Source organism: Lonchura striata, chromosome 15 (assembly GCF_050655825.1).
Source record: "Lonchura striata isolate lonStrDom1 chromosome 15, ASM5065582v1, whole genome shotgun sequence".
Taxonomy (NCBI): domain Eukaryota; kingdom Metazoa; phylum Chordata; class Aves; order Passeriformes; family Estrildidae; genus Lonchura; species Lonchura striata.
In genome coordinates, this window is record NC_140717.1 from 2103101 (window position 1) to 2124537 (window position 21437).

Consider the following 21437-nt stretch of genomic DNA (forward strand, 5'->3'; position numbering starts at 1 on the left):
AACCTGGACTGGTGAATTTTCTTTCCCAGGGAAAATGGCCAAAGGATGTGCCCAGTGGCCCCTGGACCTGGTCTGGGGCCTGACTGCAAAGAATCCTTATATCGAAGGATGGATCGCAGACCAAAGATGTCCCCTCCTCAAATTTCTGCTTCCCTGATAGACCCAAGGGAGCCCTACAAACTGACATCAGGAATCTGGACTGGTGAATTTTCTTTCCCAGGGAAAATGGCCAAAGGATGTGCCCAGGGGCCCCAAGCACAGGGCTGTGACCTGACTGCAAAGAATCCTTTTATCGAAATTTGGACCCCAAACTGAAGTTGTCCCCTCCTCAAAGTTGTGCTGACCTGATAGACCCAAGGGAGCCCTACAAACTGACATCAGCAACCTGGACTGGTGAGTTTTCTTTCCCAGGGAAAATGGCCAAAGGATGTGCCCAGGGGCCCTTGGCACTGGGCTCGGACCTGAATGCAAAAAATCCAAATATCGGAGGATGGAACCCAGACCGAATTGTCCCCTACTCAAAGTTGTGCTGCCCTGATAGACACAAGGGAGCCCTAAAAACTGACATCAGCAACCTGGACTGGTGACTTTTCTTTCCCAGGGAAAATTGCCAAAGGATGTGCCCAGGGGCCCCTGGCACTGGGCTGGGGCTTCACTGCAAAATATCCTTATATCGAAGGATGGAACCCAGACCTAAGTTGTCCCCTCCTCAAACTTGTGTTGCCCTAATAGATCCAAAGGAGCCCTAAAAATTGACATCAGCAACCTGGACTGGTGAGTTTTCTTTCCCAGGGAAAATGGCCAAAGGATGTGCCCAGGGGCCCTTGGCACTGGGCTCGGACCTGAATGCAAAAAATCCAAATATCGGAGGATGGAACCCAGACCGAAGTTGTCCCCTCCTCAAAGTTGTGCTGCCCTGATAGACCCAAGGGAGCCCTACAAACTGACATCAGGAACCTGGACTGGTGAATTTTCTTTCCCAGGGAAAATGGCCAAAGGATGTGCCCAGGGGCCCCAAGCACAGGGATGGGACCTGACTGCAAAGAATCCTTTTATCGAAATTTGGACCCCAAACTGAAGTTGTCCCCTCCTCAAAGTTGTGCTACCCTGATAGACCCAAGGGAGCCCTACAAACTGACATCAGCAGCCTGGACTGGTGAATTTTCTTTCCCAGGGAAAATGGCCAAAGATTGTGCCCAGGGGCTCGTGGCCCTGGGCTCGGGCCTGACTGTAAAGAATCCCTATAACGAAGGATGGATCGCAGACCAAAGTTGTCCCCACATCAAACTTGTGCTGACCTGATAGACCCAAGGGAGCCCTACAAACTGACATCAGCAACCTGGACTGGTGAATTTTGTGTTCCAGGGAAAATGGCCAAAGGATGTGCCCAGGAGCCCCAAGAACAGGGCTGGTCTCTGACTGCAAAGAATCCATATATTGAAGGATGGATCGCAGACCAAAATTGTCCGCTCCTCAAACTTGTGCTGCCCTGATAGACCCAAGGGAGACCTACAAACTGACATCAGCAACCTGGACTGGTGAATTTTCTGTTCCAGGGAAAATGGCCAAAGGATGTGTTCAGGGGCCCCTGGCCCTGGGGTGGGGCCTGAATGAAAAGAATCCCTATATCGAAGGATGGATCGCAGACCAAAGTTGTCCCCATCTCATACTTGTGCTGCCCTGATACACCCAAGGGAGCCCTACAAACTGACATCAGGAACCTGAACTGGTGAGTTTTCTTTCCCAGGGAAAATGGCGAAAGGATGTGCCCAGGAGCCCCAAGAACACGGCTGGTCTCTGACTGCAAAGAATCCATATATCGAAGGATGGATCGCAGACCAAAATTGACCGCTCCTCAAATTTTTGCTGCCCAGATAGACCCAAGGGAGACCTACAAACTGACATCAGCAACCTGGACTGGTGAATTTTCTGTTCCAGGTAAAATGGCCAAAGGATGTGCTCAGGGGCCCCTGGCCCTGGTCTGGGGCCTGAATGCAAATTATCCCTATATCGAAGGATGGATCGCAGACCAAAGTTGTCCCCACCTCAAACTTGTGCTTCCCTGATAGACCCAAGGGAGCCCTACAAACTGACATCAGCAACCTGGACTGGTGAATTTTCTTTCCCAGGGAAAATGGCCAAAGGATGTGCCTAGTGGGCCCTGGCTCTGGGCTGGGGCATGACTGCAAAGAATCCCTATATCGAAGGGTGGATCACAGACCAAAATTGTCCCATCCTCAAAGTTTTTCTGCCCTGATATACCCAAGGGAGCCCTACAAACTGACATCAGCAACCTGGACTGGTGACTTTTCTTTCCCAGGGAAAATGGCCAAAGGTTGTGCCCAGGGGCCCCTGGCACTGGGCTGGGGCTTCACTGCAAAGAATCCTTATATCGAAGGATGGAACCCAGACCGAAGTTGTCCCCTCCTCAAACTTGTATTGCCCTGATAGACCCAAAGGAGCCCTACAAACTGACATCAGCAACCTGGACTGGTGAATTTTCTTTCCCAGGGAAAATGGCCAAAGCCTGTGCCCTGGGGCTCCTGGCCCTGGGCTCGGGCCTGACTGTAAGTAATCCCTATATCGAAGGATGGATCGCAGACCAAAGCGTTCCCCACATCAAACTTGTGCTGACCTGATAGACGCAAGGGAGCCCTACAAACTGACATCAGCAGCCTGGACTGGTGAGTTTTCTTTCCCAGGGAAAATGGCCAAAGCATGTGCCCAGTGGCCCCTGGACCTGGTCTGGGGCCTGACTGCAAAGAATCCTTATATCGAAAGATGGATCGCAGACCAAAGTTGTCCCCTCCTCAAATTTCTGCTTCTCTGATAGACCCAAGGGAGCCCTACAAACTGACATCAGGAACCTGGACTGGTGAATTTTCTTTCCCAGGGAAAATGGCCAAAGGATGTGCCCAGGGCCCCTAAGCACAGGGCTGGGACCTGACTGCAAAGAATCCTTTTATCGAAATCTGGACCCCAAACTGAAGTTGTCCCCTCCTCAAAGATGTGCTACCCTGATAGACCCAAGGGAGCCCTACAAACTGACATCAGCAGCCTGGACTGATGAATTTTCTTTCCCAGGGAAAATGGCCAAAGGTTGTGCCCAGGGGCTCGTGGCCCTGGGCTCGGGCCTGACTGTAAAGAATCCCTATATCGAAGGATGGATCGCAGACCAAAGTTGTCCCCACATCAAATTTGTGCTGACCTGATAGACCCAAGGGAGCCCTACAAACTGACATCAGCAACCTGGACTGGTGAGTTTTCTTTCCCAGGGAAAATGGCCAAAGGATGTGCGCAGTGGCCCCTTGACCTGGTCTGGGGCCTGACTGCAAAGAATCCTTATATCGAAGGATGGATCGCAGACCAAAGTTGTCCCCTCCTCAAATTTCTGCTTCCCTGATAGACCCAAGGGAGCCCTACAAACTGACAACAGCAACCTGGACTGGTGAGTTTTCTTTCCCAGGGAAAATGGCCAAAGGATGTGCCCAGGGGCCCTTGGCACTGGGCTCGGACCTGAATGCAAAAAATCCATATATCGAAGGATGGAAACCAGACCGCAGTTGTCCCCTCCAGAAAGTTGTGCTGCCCTGATAGACCCAAGGGAGCCCTACAAACTGACATCAGCAACCTGGAATGGTGAGTTTTCTTTCCCAGGGAAAATGGCCAAAGGATGTGCCCAGGGGCCCCTGGCCCTGGGCTCGGGCCTGACTGTAAAGAATCCCTATATCGAAGGATGGATCACAGAACAAAATTGTCCCCACCTCAAAATTTTGCTGCTCTTATAGACCCAAGGGAGCCCTACAAACTGACATCAGCAACCTGGACTGGTGATTTTTCCTTCCCAGGGAAAATGGCCAAAGGATGTGCCCAGGGGCCCTTGGTACTGGGCTCGGACCTGAATGCAAAAAATCCATATATCGAAGGATGGAACCCAGACCGAAGTAGTCCCCTTCCGAAATTTTTGCTGCCCAGATAGACCCAAGGGAGACCTACAAACTGACATCAGCAACCTGGACTGGTGAGTTTTCTTTCCCAGGGAAAATGGCCAAAGCATGTGCCCAGTGGCCCCTGGACCTGGTCTGGGGCCTGACTGCAAAGAATCCTTATATCGAAGGATGGATCGCAGACCAAAGTTGTCCCCTCCTCAAATTTCTGCTTCCCTGATAGACCCAAGGGAGCCCTACAAACTGACATCAGGGATCTGGACTGGTGAATTTTCTTTCCCAGGGAAAATGGCCAAAGGGTGTGCCCAGGGGCCCCAAGCACAGGGCTGTGACCTGACTGCAAAGAATCCTTTTATCGAAATTTGGACCCCAAACTGAAGTTGTCCCCTCCTCAAAGTTGTGCTGCCCTGATAGACCCAAGGGAGCTCTACAAACTGACATCAGCAACCTGGACTGGTGACTTTTCTTTCCCAGGGAAAATGGCCAAAGCCTGTGCCCAGGGGCCCCTGACCCCGGGCTGGGGCCAAACTGCAAAGAATCCCTATATCGAAGAATGGATCGCAGACCGAAGTTGTCCCCACATTAAACTTGTGCTGCCCTGATAGACCCAAGGGAGCCCTACAAACTGACATCAGCAACCTGGACTGGTGACTTTTCTTTCCCAGGGAAAATGGACAAAAGATGTGCCCAGGGGCCCTTGGCACTGTGCTCGGACCTGAATGCAAAAAATCCAAATATCGAAGGATGGAACCCAGACCAAAATTGTCCGCTCATCAAATTTTTGCCGCCCTGACAGCCCCAAGGGAGACCTACAAACTGACATCAGCAACCTGGACTGGTGAATTTTCTGTTCCAGGGAAATTGGCCAAAGGATGGGCTCAGGGGCCCCTGGCACTGGGCTGGGGCCTGACTGTAAAGAATCCCTATATCGAAGGATGGATCACAGACCAAAGTTGTCCCCACCTGAAACGTGTGCTGCCCTGATAGACCCAAGGGAGCCCTACAAACTGACATCAGCAACCTGGACTGGTGAATTTTCTTTCCCAGGGAAAATGGCCAAAGGATGTGCCCAGTGGGCCCTGGCACTGGGCTGGGGCATGACTGCAAAGAGTCCCTATATCGAAGGATGGATCGCAGACCAAAGTTGTCCCCTCCTCAAAGTTGTGCTGCCCTGAGAGACCCAAGGGAGCCCTACAAACTGACATCAGCAACCTGGACTGGTGACTTTTCTTTCCCAGGGAAAATGGCCAAAGGTTGTGCCCAGGGGCCCCTGGCACTGGGCTGGGGCTTCACTGCAAAAAATCCTTATATCGAAGGATGGAACCCAGACCGAAAGTGTCCCCTCCTCAAACTTGTGTTGTCCTGATAGACCCAAAGGAGCCCTACAAACTGACATCAGCAACCTGGAATGGTGAATTTTCTTTCCCAGGGAAAATGGCCAAAGGTTGTGCCCAGGGGCTCCTGGCCCTGGGCTCGGGCCTGACTGTAAAGAATCCCTATATCGAAGGATGGATCACAGACCAAAGTTGTCCCCACATCAAACTTGTGCTGCCCTGATAGACCCAAGGGAGCCCTACAAACTGACATCAGCAACCTGGACTGGTGACTTTTCTTTCCCAGGGAAAATGGCCAAAGGTTGTGCCCAGGGGCCCCTGGCACTGGGCTGGGGCTTCACTGCAAAAAATCCTTATATCGAAGGATGGAACCCAGACCGAAGTTGTCCCCTCCTCAAACTTGTATTGCCCTGATAGACCCAAAGGAGCCCTACAAACTGACATCAGCAACCTGGACTGGTGAATTTTCTTTCCCAGGGAAAATGGCCAAAGCCTGTGCCCTGGGGCTCCTGGCCCTGGGCTCGGACCTGACTGTAAGGAATCCCTATATCGAAGGATGGATCGCAGACCAAAGAGTTCCCCACATCAAACTTGTGCTGACCTGATAGACCCAAGGGAGCCCTACAAACTGACATCAGCAGCCTGGACTGGTGAGTTTTCTTTCCCAGGGAAAATGGCCAAAGCATGTGCCCAGTGGCCCCTGGACCTGGTCTGGGGCCTGACTGCAAAGAATCCTTATATCGAAAGATGGATCGCAGACCAAAGTTGTCCCCTCCTCAAATTTCTGCTTCTCTGATAGACCCAAGGGAGCCCTACAAACTGACATCAGGAACCTGGACTGGTGAATTTTCTTTCCCAGGGAAAATGGCCAAAGGATGTGCCCAGGGCCCCTAAGCACAGGGCTGGGACCTGACTGCAAAGAATCCTTTTATCGAAATCTGGACCCCAAACTGAAGTTGTCCCCTCCTCAAAGATGTGCTACCCTGATAGACCCAAGGGAGCCCTACAAACTGACATCAGCAGCCTGGACTGATGAATTTTCTTTCCCAGGGAAAATGGCCAAAGGTTGTGCCCAGGGGCTCGTGGCCCTGGGCTCGGGCCTGACTGTAAAGAATCCCTATATCGAAGGATGGATCGCAGACCAAAGTTGTCCCCACATCAAATTTGTGCTGACCTGATAGACCCAAGGGAGCCCTACAAACTGACATCAGCAACCTGGACTGGTGAGTTTTCTTTCCCAGGGAAAATGGCCAAAGGATGTGCGCAGTGGCCCCTTGACCTGGTCTGGGGCCTGACTGCAAAGAATCCTTACATCGAAGGATGGATCGCAGACCAAAGTTGTCCCCTCCTCAAATTTCTGCTTCCCTGATAGACCCAAGGGAGCCCTAAAAACTGACAACAGCAACCTGGACTGGTGAGTTTTCTTTCCCAGGGAAAATGGCCAAAGGATGTGCCCAGGGGCCCTTGGCACTGGGCTCGGACCTGAATGCAAAAAATCCATATATCGAAGGATGGAAACCAGACCGCAGTTGTCCCCTCCAGAAAGTTGTGCTGCCCTGATAGACCCAAGGGAGCCCTACAAACTGACATCAGCAACCTGGAATGGTGAGTTTTCTTTCCCAGGGAAAATGGCCAAAGGATGTGCCCAGGGGCCCCTGGCCCTGGGCTCGGGCCTGACTGTAAAGAATCCCTATATCGAAGGATGGATCACAGAACAAAATTGTCCCCACCTCAAAATTTTGCTGCTCTTATAGACCCAAGGGAGCCCTACAAACTGACATCAGCAACCTGGACTGGTGATTTTTCCTTCCCAGGGAAAATGGCCAAAGGATGTGCCCAGGGGCCCTTGGTACTGGGCTCGGACCTGAATGCAAAAAATCCATATATCGAAGGATGGAACCCAGACCGAAGTAGTCCCCTTCCGAAATTTTTGCTGCCCAGATAGACCCAAGGGAGACCTACAAACTGACATCAGCAACCTGGACTGGTGAGTTTTCTTTCCCAGGGAAAATGGCCAAAGCATGTGCCCAGTGGCCCCTGGACCTGGTCTGGGGCCTGACTGCAAAGAATCCTTATATCGAAGGATGGATCGCAGACCAAAGTTGTCCCCTCCTCAAATTTCTGCTTCCCTGATAGACCCAAGGTAGCCCTAAAAACTGACATCAGGGATCTGGACTGGTGAATTTTCTTTCCCAGGGAAAATGGCCAAAGGGTGTGCCCAGGGGCCCCAAGCACAGGGCTGTGACCTGACTGCAAAGAATCCTTTTATCGAAATTTGGACCCCAAACTGAAGTTGTCCCCTCCTCAAAGTTGTGCTGCCCTGATAGACCCAAGGGAGCTCTACAAACTGACATCAGCAACCTGGACTGGTGACTTTTCTTTCCCAGGGAAAATGGCCAAAGCCTGTGCCCAGGGGCCCCTGACCCCGGGCTGGGGCCAAACTGCAAAGAATCCCTATATCGAAGAATGGATCGCAGACCGAAGTTGTCCCCACATTAAACTTGTGCTGCCCTGATAGACCCAAGGGAGCCCTACAAACTGACATCAGCAACCTGGACTGGTGACTTTTCTTTCCCAGGGAAAATGGACAAAAGATGTGCCCAGGGGCCCTTGGCACTGTGCTCGGACCTGAATGCAAAAAATCCAAATATCGAAGGATGGAACCCAGACCAAAATTGTCCGCTCATCAAATTTTTGCCGCCCTGACAGCCCCAAGGGAGACCTACAAACTGACATCAGCAACCTGGACTGGTGAATTTTCTGTTCCAGGTAAAATGGCCAAAGGATGTGCTCAGGGGCCCCTGGCCCTGGGCTGGGGCCTGAATGCAAATTATCCCTATATCGAAGGATGGATCGCAGACCAAAGTTGTCCCCACCTCAAACTTGTGCTTCCCTGATAGACCCAAGGGAGCCCTACAAACTGACATCAGCAACCTGGACTGGTGAATTTTCTTTCCCAGGGAAAATGGCCAAAGGGTGTGCCTAGTGGGCCCTGGCTCTGGGCTGGGGCATGACTGCAAAGAATCCCTATATCGAAGGGTGGATCACAGACCAAAATTGTCCCATCCTCAAAGTTTTTCTGCCCTGATATACCCAAGGGAGCCCTACAAACTGACATCAGCAACCTGGACTGGTGACTTTTCTTTCCCAGGGAAAATGGCCAAAGGTTGTGCCCAGGGGCCCCTGGCACTGGGCTGGGGCTTCACTGCAAAAAATCCTTATATCGAAGGATGGAACCCAGACCGAAGTTGTCCCCTCCTCAAACTTGTATTGCCCTGATAGACCCAAAGGAGCCCTACAAACTGACATCAGCAACCTGGAATGGTGAATTTTCTTTCCCAGGGAAATTGGCCAAAGCCTGTGCCCTGGGGCTCCTGGCCCTGGGCTCGGGCCTGACTGTAAGTAATCCCTATATCGAAGGATGGATCGCAGACCAAAGCGTTCCCCACATCAAACTTGTGCTGACCTGATAGACGCAAGGGAGCCCTACAAACTGACATCAGCAGCCTGGACTGGTGAGTTTTCTTTCCCAGGGAAAATGGCCAAAGCATGTGCCCAGTGGCCCCTGGACCTGGTCTGGGGCCTGACTGCAAAGAATCCTTATATCGAAAGATGGATCGCAGACCAAAGTTGTCCCCTCCTCAAATTTCTGCTTCTCTGATAGACCCAAGGGAGCCCTACAAACTGACATCAGGAACCTGGACTGGTGAATTTTCTTTCCCAGGGAAAATGGCCAAAGGATGTGCCCAGGGCCCCTAAGCACAGGGCTGGGACCTGACTGCAAAGAATCCTTTTATCGAAATCTGGACCCCAAACTGAAGTTGTCCCCTCCTCAAAGATGTGCTACCTTGATAGACCCAAGGGAGCCCTACAAACTGACATCAGCAGCCTGGACTGATGAATTTTCTTTCCCAGGGAAAATGGCCAAAGGTTGTGCCCAGGGGCTCGTGGCCCTGGGCTCGGGCCTGACTGTAAAGAATCCCTATATCGAAGGATGGATCGCAGACCAAAGTTGTCCCCACATCAAATTTGTGCTGACCTGATAGACCCAAGGGAGCCCTACAAACTGACATCAGCAACCTGGACTGGTGAGTTTTCTTTCCCAGGGAAAATGGCCAAAGGATGTGCGCAGTGGCCCCTTGACCTGGTCTGGGGCCTGACTGCAAAGAATCCTTATATCGAAGGATGGATCGCAGACCAAAGTTGTCCCCTCCTCAAATTTCTGCTTCCCTGATAGACCCAAGGGAGCCCTACAAACTGACAACAGCAACCTGGACTGGTGAGTTTTCTTTCCCAGGGAAAATGGCCAAAGGATGTGCCCAGGGGCCCTTGGCACTGGGCTCGGACCTGAATGCAAAAAATCCATATATCGAAGGATGGAAACCAGACCGCAGTTGTCCCCTCCAGAAAGTTGTGCTGCCCTGATAGACCCAAGGGAGCCCTACAAACTGACATCAGCAACCTGGAATGGTGAGTTTTCTTTCCCAGGGAAAATGGCCAAAGGATGTGCCCAGGGGCCCCTGGCCCTGGGCTCGGGCCTGACTGTAAAGAATCCCTATATCGAAGGATGGATCACAGAACAAAATTGTCCCCACCTCAAAATTTTGCTGCTCTTATAGACCCAAGGGAGCCCTACAAACTGACATCAGCAACCTGGACTGGTGATTTTTCCTTCCCAGGGAAAATGGCCAAAGGATGTGCCCAGGGGCCCTTGGTACTGGGCTCGGACCTGAATGCAAAAAATCCATATATCGAAGGATGGAACCCAGACCGAAGTAGTCCCCTTCCGAAATTTTTGCTGCCCAGATAGACCCAAGGGAGACCTACAAACTGACATCAGCAACCTGGACTGGTGAGTTTTCTTTCCCAGGGAAAATGGCCAAAGCATGTGCCCAGTGGCCCCTGGACCTGGTCTGGGGCCTGACTGCAAAGAATCCTTATATCGAAGGATGGATCGCAGACCAAAGTTGTCCCCTCCTCAAATTTCTGCTTCCCTGATAGACCCAAGGGAGCCCTACAAACTGACATCAGGGATCTGGACTGGTGAATTTTCTTTCCCAGGGAAAATGGCCAAAGGGTGTGCCCAGGGGCCCCAAGCACAGGGCTGTGACCTGACTGCAAAGAATCCTTTTATCGAAATTTGGACCCCAAACTGAAGTTGTCCCCTCCTCAAAGTTGTGCTGCCCTGATAGACCCAAGGGAGCTCTACAAACTGACATCAGCAACCTGGACTGGTGACTTTTCTTTCCCAGGGAAAATGGCCAAAGCCTGTGCCCAGGGGCCCCTGACCCCGGGCTGGGGCCAAACTGCAAAGAATCCCTATATCGAAGAATGGATCGCAGACCGAAGTTGTCCCCACATTAAACTTGTGCTGCCCTGATAGACCCAAGGGAGCCCTACAAACTGACATCAGCAACCTGGACTGGTGAGTTTTCTTTCCCAGGGAAAATGGACAAAAGATGTGCCCAGGGGCCCTTGGCACTGTGCTCGGACCTGAATGCAAAAAATCCAAATATCGAAGGATGGAACCCAGACCAAAATTGTCCGCTCATCAAATTTTTGCCGCCCTGACAGCCCCAAGGGAGACCTACAAACTGACATCAGCAACCTGGACTGGTGAATTTTCTGTTCCAGGGAAATTGGCCAAAGGATGGGCTCAGGGGCCCCTGGCACTGGGCTGGGGCCTGACTGTAAAGAATTCCTATATCGAAGGATGGATCACAGACCAAAGTTGTCCCCACCTGAAACGTGTGCTGCCCTGATAGACCCAAGGGAGCCCTACAAACTGACATCAGCAACCTGGACTGGTGAATTTTCTTTCCCAGGGAAAATGGCCAAAGGATGTGCCCAGTGGGCCCTGGCACTGGGCTGGGGCATGACTGCAAAGAGTCCCTATATCGAAGGATGGATCGCAGACCAAAGTTGTCCCCTCCTCAAAGTTGTGCTGCCCTGAGAGACCCAAGGGAGCCCTACAAACTGACATCAGCAACCTGGACTGGTGACTTTTCTTTCCCAGGGAAAATGGCCAAAGGTTGTGCCCAGGGGCCCCTGGCACTGGGCTGGGGCTTCACTGCAAAAAATCCTTATATCGAAGGATGGAACCCAGACCGAAAGTGTCCCCTCCTCAAACTTGTGTTGTCCTGATAGACCCAAAGGAGCCCTACAAACTGACATCAGCAACCTGGAATGGTGAATTTTCTTTCCCAGGGAAAATGGCCAAAGGTTGTGCCCAGGGGCTCCTGGCCCTGGGCTCGGGCCTGACTGTAAAGAATCCCTATATCGAAGGATGGATCACAGACCAAAGTTGTCCCCACATCAAACTTGCGCTGCCCTGATAGACCCAAGGGAGCCCTACAAACTGACATCAGCAACCTGGACTGGTGACTTTTCTTTCCCAGGGAAAATGGCCAAAGGTTGTGCCCAGGGGCCCCTGGCACTGGGCTGGGGCTTCACTGCAAAAAATCCTTATATCGAAGGATGGAACCCAGACCGAAGTTGTCCCCTCCTCAAACTTGTATTGCCCTGATAGACCCAAAGGAGCCCTACAAACTGACATCAGCAACCTGGAATGGTGAATTTTCTTTCCCAGGGAAAATGGCCAAAGCCTGTGCCCTGGGGCTCCTGGCCCTGGGCTCGGACCTGACTGTAAGGAATCCCTATATCGAAGGATGGATCGCAGACCAAAGAGTTCCCCACATCAAACTTGTGCTGACCTGATAGACCCAAGGGAGCCCTACAAACTGACATCAGCAGCCTGGACTGGTGAGTTTTCTTTCCCAGGGAAAATGGCCAAAGCATGTGCCCAGTGGCCCCTGGACCTGGTCTGGGGCCTGACTGCAAAGAATCCTTATATCGAAAGATGGATCGCAGACCAAAGTTGTCCCCTCCTCAAATTTCTGCTTCTCTGATAGACCCAAGGGAGCCCTACAAACTGACATCAGGAACCTGGACTGGTGAATTTTCTTTCCCAGGGAAAATGGCCAAAGGATGTGCCCAGGGCCCCTAAGCACAGGGCTGGGACCTGACTGCAAAGAATCCTTTTATCGAAATCTGGACCCCAAACTGAAGTTGTCCCCTCCTCAAAGATGTGCTACCCTGATAGACCCAAGGGAGCCCTACAAACTGACATCAGCAGCCTGGACTGATGAATTTTCTTTCCCAGGGAAAATGGCCAAAGGTTGTGCCCAGGGGCTCGTGGCCCTGGGCTCGGGCCTGACTGTAAAGAATCCCTATATCGAAGTATGGATCGCAGACCAAAGTTGTCCCCACATCAAATTTGTGCTGACCTGATAGACCCAAGGGAGCCCTACAAACTGACATCAGCAACCTGGACTGGTGAGTTTTCTTTCCCAGGGAAAATGGCCAAAGGATGTGCGCAGTGGCCCCTTGACCTGGTCTGGGGCCTGACTGCAAAGAATCCTTATATCGAAGGATGGATCGCAGACCAAAGTTGTCCCCTCCTCAAATTTCTGCTTCCCTGATAGACCCAAGGGAGCCCTAAAAACTGACAACAGCAACCTGGACTGGTGAGTTTTCTTTCCCAGGGAAAATGGCCAAAGGATGTGCCCAGGGGCCCTTGGCACTGGGCTCGGACCTGAATGCAAAAAATCCATATATCGAAGGATGGAAACCAGACCGCAGTTGTCCCCTCCAGAAAGTTGTGCTGCCCTGATAGACCCAAGGGAGCCCTACAAACTGACATCAGCAACCTGGACTGGTGAGTTTTCTTTCCCAGGGAAAATGGCCAAAGGATGTGCCCAGGGGCCCCTGGCCCTGGGCTCGGGCCTGACTGTAAAGAATCCCTATATCGAAGGATGGATCACAGAACAAAATTGTCCCCACCTCAAAATTTTGCTGCTCTTATAGACCCAAGGGAGCCCTACAAACTGACATCAGCAACCTGGACTGGTGATTTTTCCTTCCCAGGGAAAATGGCCAAAGGATGTGCCCAGGGGCCCTTGGTACTGGGCTCGGACCTGAATGCAAAAAATCCATATATCGAAGGATGGAACCCAGACCGAAGTAGTCCCCTTCCGAAATTTTTGCTGCCCAGATAGACCCAAGGGAGACCTACAAACTGACATCAGCAACCTGGACTGGTGAGTTTTCTTTCCCAGGGAAAATGGCCAAAGCATGTGCCCAGTGGCCCCTGGACCTGGTCTGGGGCCTGACTGCAAAGAATCCTTATATCGAAGGATGGATCGCAGACCAAAGTTGTCCCCTCCTCAAATTTCTGCTTCCCTGATAGACCCAAGGTAGCCCTAAAAACTGACATCAGGGATGTGGACTGGTGAATTTTCTTTCCCAGGGAAAATGGCCAAAGGGTGTGCCCAGGGGCCCCAAGCACAGGGCTGTGACCTGACTGCAAAGAATCCTTTTATCGAAATTTGGACCCCAAACTGAAGTTGTCCCCTCCTCAAAGTTGTGCTGCCCTGATAGACCCAAGGGAGCTCTACAAACTGACATCAGCAACCTGGACTGGTGACTTTTCTTTCCCAGGGAAAATGGCCAAAGCCTGTGCCCAGGGGCCCCTGACCCCGGGCTGGGGCCAAACTGCAAAGAATCCCTATATCGAAGAATGGATCGCAGACCGAAGTTGTCCCCACATTAAACTTGTGCTGCCCTGATAGACCCAAGGGAGCCCTACAAACTGACATCAGCAACCTGGACTGGTGACTTTTCTTTCCCAGGGAAAATGGACAAAAGATGTGCCCAGGGGCCCTTGGCACTGTGCTCGGACCTGAATGCAAAAAATCCAAATATCGAAGGATGGAACCCAGACCAAAATTGTCCGCTCATCAAATTTTTGCCGCCCTGACAGCCCCAAGGGAGACCTACAAACTGACATCAGCAACCTGGACTGGTGAATTTTCTGTTCCAGGGAAATTGGCCAAAGGATGGGCTCAGGCGCCCCTGGCACTGGGCTGGGGCCTGACTGTAAAGAATCCCTATATCGAAGGATGGATCACAGACCAAAGTTGTCCCCACCTGAAACGTGTGCTGCCCTGATAGACCCAAGGGAGCCCTACAAACTGACATCAGCAACCTGGACTGGTGAATTTTCTTTCCCAGGGAAAATGGCCAAAGGATGTGCCCAGTGGGCCCTGGCACTGGGCTGGGGCATGACTGCAAAGAGTCCCTATATCGAAGGATGGATCGCAGACCAAAGTTGTCCCCTCCTCAAAGTTGTGCTGCCCTGAGAGACCCAAGGGAGCCCTACAAACTGACATCAGCAACCTGGACTGGTGACTTTTCTTTCCCAGGGAAAATGGCCAAAGGTTGTGCCCAGGGGCCCCTGGCACTGGGCTGGGGCTTCACTGCAAAAAATCCTTATATCGAAGGATGGAACCCAGACCGAAAGTGTCCCCTCCTCAAACTTGTGTTGTCCTGATAGACCCAAAGGAGCCCTACAAACTGACATCAGCAACCTGGAATGGTGAATTTTCTTTCCCAGGGAAAATGGCCAAAGGTTGTGCCCAGGGGCTCCTGGCCCTGGGCTCGGGCCTGACTGTAAAGAATCCCTATATCGAAGGATGGATCACAGACCAAAGTTGTCCCCACATCAAACTTGTGCTGCCCTGATAGACCCAAGGGAGCCCTACAAACTGACATCAGCAACCTGGACTGGTGACTTTTCTTTCCCAGGGAAAATGGCCAAAGGTTGTGCCCAGGGGCCCCTGGCACTGGGCTGGGGCTTCACTGCAAAAAATCCTTATATCGAAGGATGGAACCCAGACCGAAGTTGTCCCCTCCTCAAACTTGTATTGCCCTGATAGACCCAAAGGAGCCCTACAAACTGACATCAGCAACCTGGAATGGTGAATTTTCTTTCCCAGGGAAAATGGCCAAAGCCTGTGCCCTGGGGCTCCTGGCCCTGGGCTCGGGCCTGACTGTAAGGAATCCCTATATCGAAGGATGGATCGCAGACCAAAGAGTTCCCCACATCAAACTTGTGCTGACCTGATAGACCCAAGGGAGCCCTACAAACTGACATCAGCAGCCTGGACTGGTGAGTTTTCTTTCCCAGGGAAAATGGCCAAAGCATGTGCCCAGTGGCCCCTGGACCTGGTCTGGGGCCTGACTGCAAAGAATCCTTATATCGAAAGATGGATCGCAGACCAAAGTTGTCCCCTCCTCAAATTTCTGCTTCTCTGATAGACCCAAGGGAGCCCTACAAACTGACATCAGGAACCTGGACTGGTGAATTTTCTTTCCCAGGGAAAATGGCCAAAGGATGTGCCCAGGGCCCCTAAGCACAGGGCTGGGACCTGACTGCAAAGAATCCTTTTATCGAAATCTGGACCCCAAACTGAAGTTGTCCCCTCCTCAAAGATGTGCTACCCTGATAGACCCAAGGGAGCCCTACAAACTGACATCAGCAGCCTGGACTGATGAATTTTCTTTCCCAGGGAAAATGGCCAAAGGTTGTGCCCAGGGGCTCGTGGCCCTGGGCTCGGGCCTGACTGTAAAGAATCCCTATATCGAAGGATGGATCGCAGACCAAAGTTGTCCCCACATCAAATTTGTGCTGACCTGATAGACCCAAGGGAGCCCTACAAACTGACATCAGCAACCTGGACTGGTGAGTTTTCTTTCCCAGGGAAAATGGCCAAAGGATGTGCGCAGTGGCCCCTTGACCTGGTCTGGGGCCTGACTGCAAAGAATCCTTATATCGAAGGATGGATCGCAGACCAAAGTTGTCCCCACCTCAAAATTTTGCTGCTCTTATAGACCCAAGGGAGCCCTAGAAACTGACATCAGCAACCTGGACTGGTGACTTTTCCTTCCCAGGGAAAATGGCCAAAGGATGTGCCCAGGGGCCCTTGGTACTGGGCTCGGACCTGAATGCAAAAAATCCATATATCGAAGGATGGAACCCAGACTGAAGTAGTCCCCTTCCGAAATTTTTGCTGCCCAGATAGACCCAAGGGAGACCTACAAACTGACATCAGCAACCTGGACTGGTGAGTTTTCTTTCCCAGGGAAAATGGCCAAAGCATGTGCCCAGTGGCCCCTGGACCTGGTCTGGGGCCTGACTTCAAAGAATCCTTATATCGAAGGATGGATCGCAGACCAAAGTTGTCCCCTCCTCAAATTTCTGCTTCCCTGATAGACCCAAGGGAGCCCTACAAACTGACATCAGGGATCTGGACTGGTGAATTTTCTTTCCCAGGGAAAATGGCCAAAGGGTGTGCCCAGGGGCCCCAAGCACAGGGCTGTGACCTGACTGCAAAGAATCCTTTTATCGAAATTTGGACCCCAAACTGAAGTTGTCCCCTCCTCAAAGTTGTGCTGCCCTGATAGACCCAAGGGAGCTCTACAAACTGACATCAGCAACCTGGACTGGTGACTTTTCTTTCCCAGGGAAAATGGCCAAAGCCTGTGCCCAGGGGCCCCTGACCCCGGGCTGGGGCCAAACTGCAAAGAATCCCTATATCGAAGAATGGATCGCAGACCGAAGTTGTCCCCACATTAAACTTGTGCTGCCCTGATAGACCCAAGGGAGCCCTACAAACTGACATCAGCAACCTGGACTGGTGACTTTTCTTTCCCAGGGAAAATGGACAAAAGATGTGCCCAGGGGCCCTTGGCACTGTGCTCGGACCTGAATGCAAAAAATCCAAATATCGAAGGATGGAACCCAGACCGAAGTTGTCCCCTCCTCAAAGTTGTGCTGCCCTGATATACCCAAGGGAGCCCTACAAACTGACATCAGGAACCTAGAATGGTGAGTTTTCTTTCCCAGGGAAAATGGCCAAAGGATGTGCCCAGGGGCCCCTGGCCCTGGGCTCGGGCCTGACTGTAAAGAATCCCTATATCGAAGGATGGATCGCAGACCAAAGTTGTCCCCTCCTCAAACTTGTGTTGCCCTGATAGACCCAAAGGAGCCCTACGAACTGACATCAGCAACCTGGACTGGTGAGTTTTCTTTCCCCGGGAAAATGGCCAAAGGTTTAGCCCAGGGGCTCGTGGCCCTGGGCTCGGGCCTGACTGTAAAGAATCCCTATATCGAAGGATGGATCGCAGACCAAAGTTGTCCCCATCTCATACTTGTGCTGCCCTTATAGACCCAAGGGAGCCCTACAAACTGACATCAGCAACCTGGACTGGTGAGTTTTCTTTCCCAGGGGAAATGGCCAAAGGATGTGCCCAGTGGCCCCAAGAACAGGGCTGGTCTCTGACTGCAAAAAATCCATATATCGAAGGATGGATCGCAGACCAAAATTGTCCGCTCATCAAATTTTTGCCGCCCTGACAGCCCCAAGGGAGACCTACAAACTGACATCAGCAACCTGGACTGGTGAATTTTCTGTTCCAGGGAAAATGGCCAAAGGATGGGCTCAGGCGCCCCCGGCACTGGGCTGGGGCCTGACTGTAAAGAATCCCTATATCGAAGGATGGATCACAGACCAAAGTTGTCCCCACCTGAAACGTGTGCTGCCCTGATAGACCCAAGGGAGCCCTACAAACTGACATCAGCAACCTGGACTGGTGAATTTTCTTTCCCAGGGAAAATGGCCAAAGGATGTGCCCAGTGGGCCCTGGCACTGGGCTGGGGCATGACTGCAAAGAGTCCCTATATCGAAGGATGGATCGCAGACCAAAGTTGTCCCCTCCTCAAAGTTGTGCTGCCCTGAGAGACCCAAGGGAGCCCTACAAACTGACATCAGCAACCTGGACTGGTGACTTTTCTTTCCCAGGGAAAATGGCCAAAGGTTGTGCCCAGGAGCCCCTGGCACTGGGCTGGGGCTTCACTGCAAAAAATCCTTATATCGAAGGATGGAACCCAGACCGAAAGTGTCCCCTCCTCAAACTTGTGTTGTCCTGATAGACCCAAGGGAGCCCTACAAACTGACATCAGCAACCTGGAATGGTGAATTTTCTTTCCCAGGGAAAATGGCCAAAGGTTGTGCCCAGGGGCTCCTGGCCCTGGGCTCGGGCCTGACTGTAAAGAATCCCTATATCGAAGGATGGATCACAGACCAAAGTTGTCCCCACATCAAACTTCTGCTGCCCTGATAGACCCAAGGGAGCCCTGCAAACTGACATCAGGAGCCTGGACTGGTGAGTTTTCTTTCCCAGGGAAAATGGCCAAAGCATGTGCCCAGTGGCCCCTGGACCTTGTCTGGGGCCTGACTGCAAATAATCCTTATATCGAAGGATGGATCGCAGACCAAAGTTGTCCCCTCCTCAAATTTCTGCTTCCCTGATAGACCCAAGGGAGCCCTACAAACAGACATCAGCAACCTGGACTGGTGAGTTTTCTTTCCCAGGGAAAATGGCCAAAGGCTGTGCCCAGGGGCCCCTGACCCCGGGCTGGGGCCTGACTGCAAAGAATCCTTATATCGAAGGATGGATCACAGACCAAAGTTGTCCCCTCCTCAAAGTTGTGCTGCCCTGATAGACCCAAGGGAGCCCTACAAACTGACATCAGGAACCTGGACTGGTGAGTTTTCTTTCCCAGGGAAAATTGCCAAAGGATGTGCCCAGGGGCCCTTGGTACTGGGCTCGGACCTGAATGCAAAAAATCCATATATCGAAGGATGGAACCCAGACCGAAGTAATCCCCTTCCAAAATTTTTGCTGCCCAGATAGACCCAAGGGAGCCCTACAAACTGACATCAGCAACCTGGACTGGTGAGTTTTCTTTCCCAGGGAAAATGGCCAAAGCATGTGCCCAGTGGCCCCTGGACCTGGTCTGGGGCCTGACTGCAAAGAATCCTTATATCGAAGGATGGATCGCAGACCAAAGATGTCCCCTCCTCAAATTTCTGCTTCCCTGATAGACCCAAGGGAGCCCTACAAACTGACATCAGCAACCTGGACTGGTGAATTTTCTTTCCCAGGGAAAATGGCCAAAGCATGTGCCCAGGGGCCCTTGGCACTGGGCTCGGACCTGAATGCAAAAAATCCAAATATCGAAGGATGGAACCCAGACCGAAGTTGTCCCCTCCTCAAAGTTGTGCTGCCCTGATATACCCAAGGGAGCCCTACAAACTGACATCAGGAACCTAGAATGGTGAGTTTTCTTTCCCAGGGAAAATGGCCAAAGGATGTGCCCAGGGGCCCCTGGCCCTGGGCTCGGGCCTGACTGTAAAGAATCCCTATATCGAAGGATGGATCGCAGACCAAAGTTGTCCCCTCCTCAAACTTGTGTTGCCCTGATAGACCCAAAGGAGCCCTACGAACTGACATCAGCAACCTGGACTGGTGAGTTTTCTTTCCCCGGGAAAATGGCCAAAGGTTTAGCCCAGGGGCTCGTGGCCCTGGGCTCGGGCCTGACTGTAAAGAATCCCTATATCGAAGGATGGATCGCAGACCGAAGTTGTCCCCACATTAAACTTGTGCTGCCCTGATAGACCCAAGGGAGCCCTACAAACTGACATCAGCAACCTGGACTGGTGACTTTTCTTTCCCAGGGAAAATGGACAAAAGATGTGCCCAGGGGCCCTTGGCACTGTGCTCGGACCTGAATGCAAAAAATCCAAATATCGAAGGATGGAACCCAGACCAAAATTGTCCGCTCATCAAATTTTTGCCGCCCTGACAGCCCCAAGGGAGACCTACAAACTGACATCAGCAACCTGGACTGGTGAATTTTCTGTTCCAGGGAAATTGGCCAAAGGATGGGCTCAGGCGCCCCTGGCACTGGGCTGGGGCCTGACTGTAAAGAATCCCTATATCGAAGGATGGATCACAGACCAAAGTTGTCCCCACCTGAAACGTGTGCTGCCCTGATAGACCCAAGGGAGCCCTACAAACTGACATCAGCAACCTGGACTGGTGAATTTTCTTTCCCAGGGAAAATGGCCAAAGGATGTGCCCAGTGGGCCCTGGCACTGGGCTGGGGCATGACTGCAAAGAGTCCCTATATCGAAGGATGGATCGCAGACCAAAGTTGTCCCCTCCTCAAAGTTGTGCTGCCCTGAGAGACCCAAGGGAGCCCTACAAACTGACATCAGCAACCTGGACTGGTGACTTTTCTTTCCCAGGGAAAATGGCCAAAGGTTGTGCCCAGGGGCCCCTGGCACTGGGCTGGGGCTTCACTGCAAAAAATCCTTATATCGAAGGATGGAACCCAGACCGAAAGTGTCCCCTCCTCAAACTTGTGTTGTCCTGATAGACCCAAAGGAGCCCTACAAACTGACATCAGCAACCTGGAATGGTGAATTTTCTTTCCCAGGGAAAATGGCCAAAGGTTGTGCCCAGGGGCTCCTGGCCCTGGGCTCGGGCCTGACTGTAAAGAATCCCTATATCGAAGGATGGATCACAGACCAAAGTTGTCCCCACATCAAACTTGTGCTGCCCTGATAGACCCAAGGGAGCCCTACAAACTGACATCAGCAACCTGGACTGGTGACTTTTCTTTCCCAGGGAAAATGGCCAAAGGTTGTGCCCAGGGGCCCCTGGCACTGGGCTGGGGCTTCACTGCAAAAAATCCTTATATCGAAGGATGGAACCCAGACCGAAGTTGTCCCCTCCTCAAACTTGTATTGCCCTGATAGACCCAAAGGAGCCCTACAAACTGACATCAGCAACCTGGAATGGTGAATTTTCTTTCCCAGGGAAAATGGCCAAAGCCTGTGCCCTGGGGCTCCTGGCCCTGGGCTCGGGCCTGACTGTAAGGAATCCCTATATCGAAGGATGGATCGCAGACCAAAGAGTTCCCCACATCAAACTTGTGCTGACCTGATAGACCCAAGGGAGCCCTACAAACTGACATCAGCAGCCTGGACTGGTGAGTTTTCTTTCCCAGGGAAAATGGCCAAAGCATGTGCCCAGTGGCCCCTGGACCTGGTCTGGGGCCTGACTGCAAAGAATCCTTATATCGAAAGATGGATCGCAGACCAAAGTTGTCCCCTCCTCAAATTTCTGCTTCTCTGATAGACCCAAGGGAGCCCTACAAACTGACATCAGGAACCTGGACTGGTGAATTTTCTTTCCCAGGGAAAATGGCCAAAGGATGTGCCCAGGGCCCCTAAGCACAGGGCTGGGACCTGACTGCAAAGAATCCTTTTATCGAAATCTGGACCCCAAACTGAAGTTGTCCCCTCCTCAAAGATGTGCTACCCTGATAGACCCAAGGGAGCCCTACAAACTGACATCAGCAGCCTGGACTGATGAATTTTCTTTCCCAGGGAAAATGGCCAAAGGT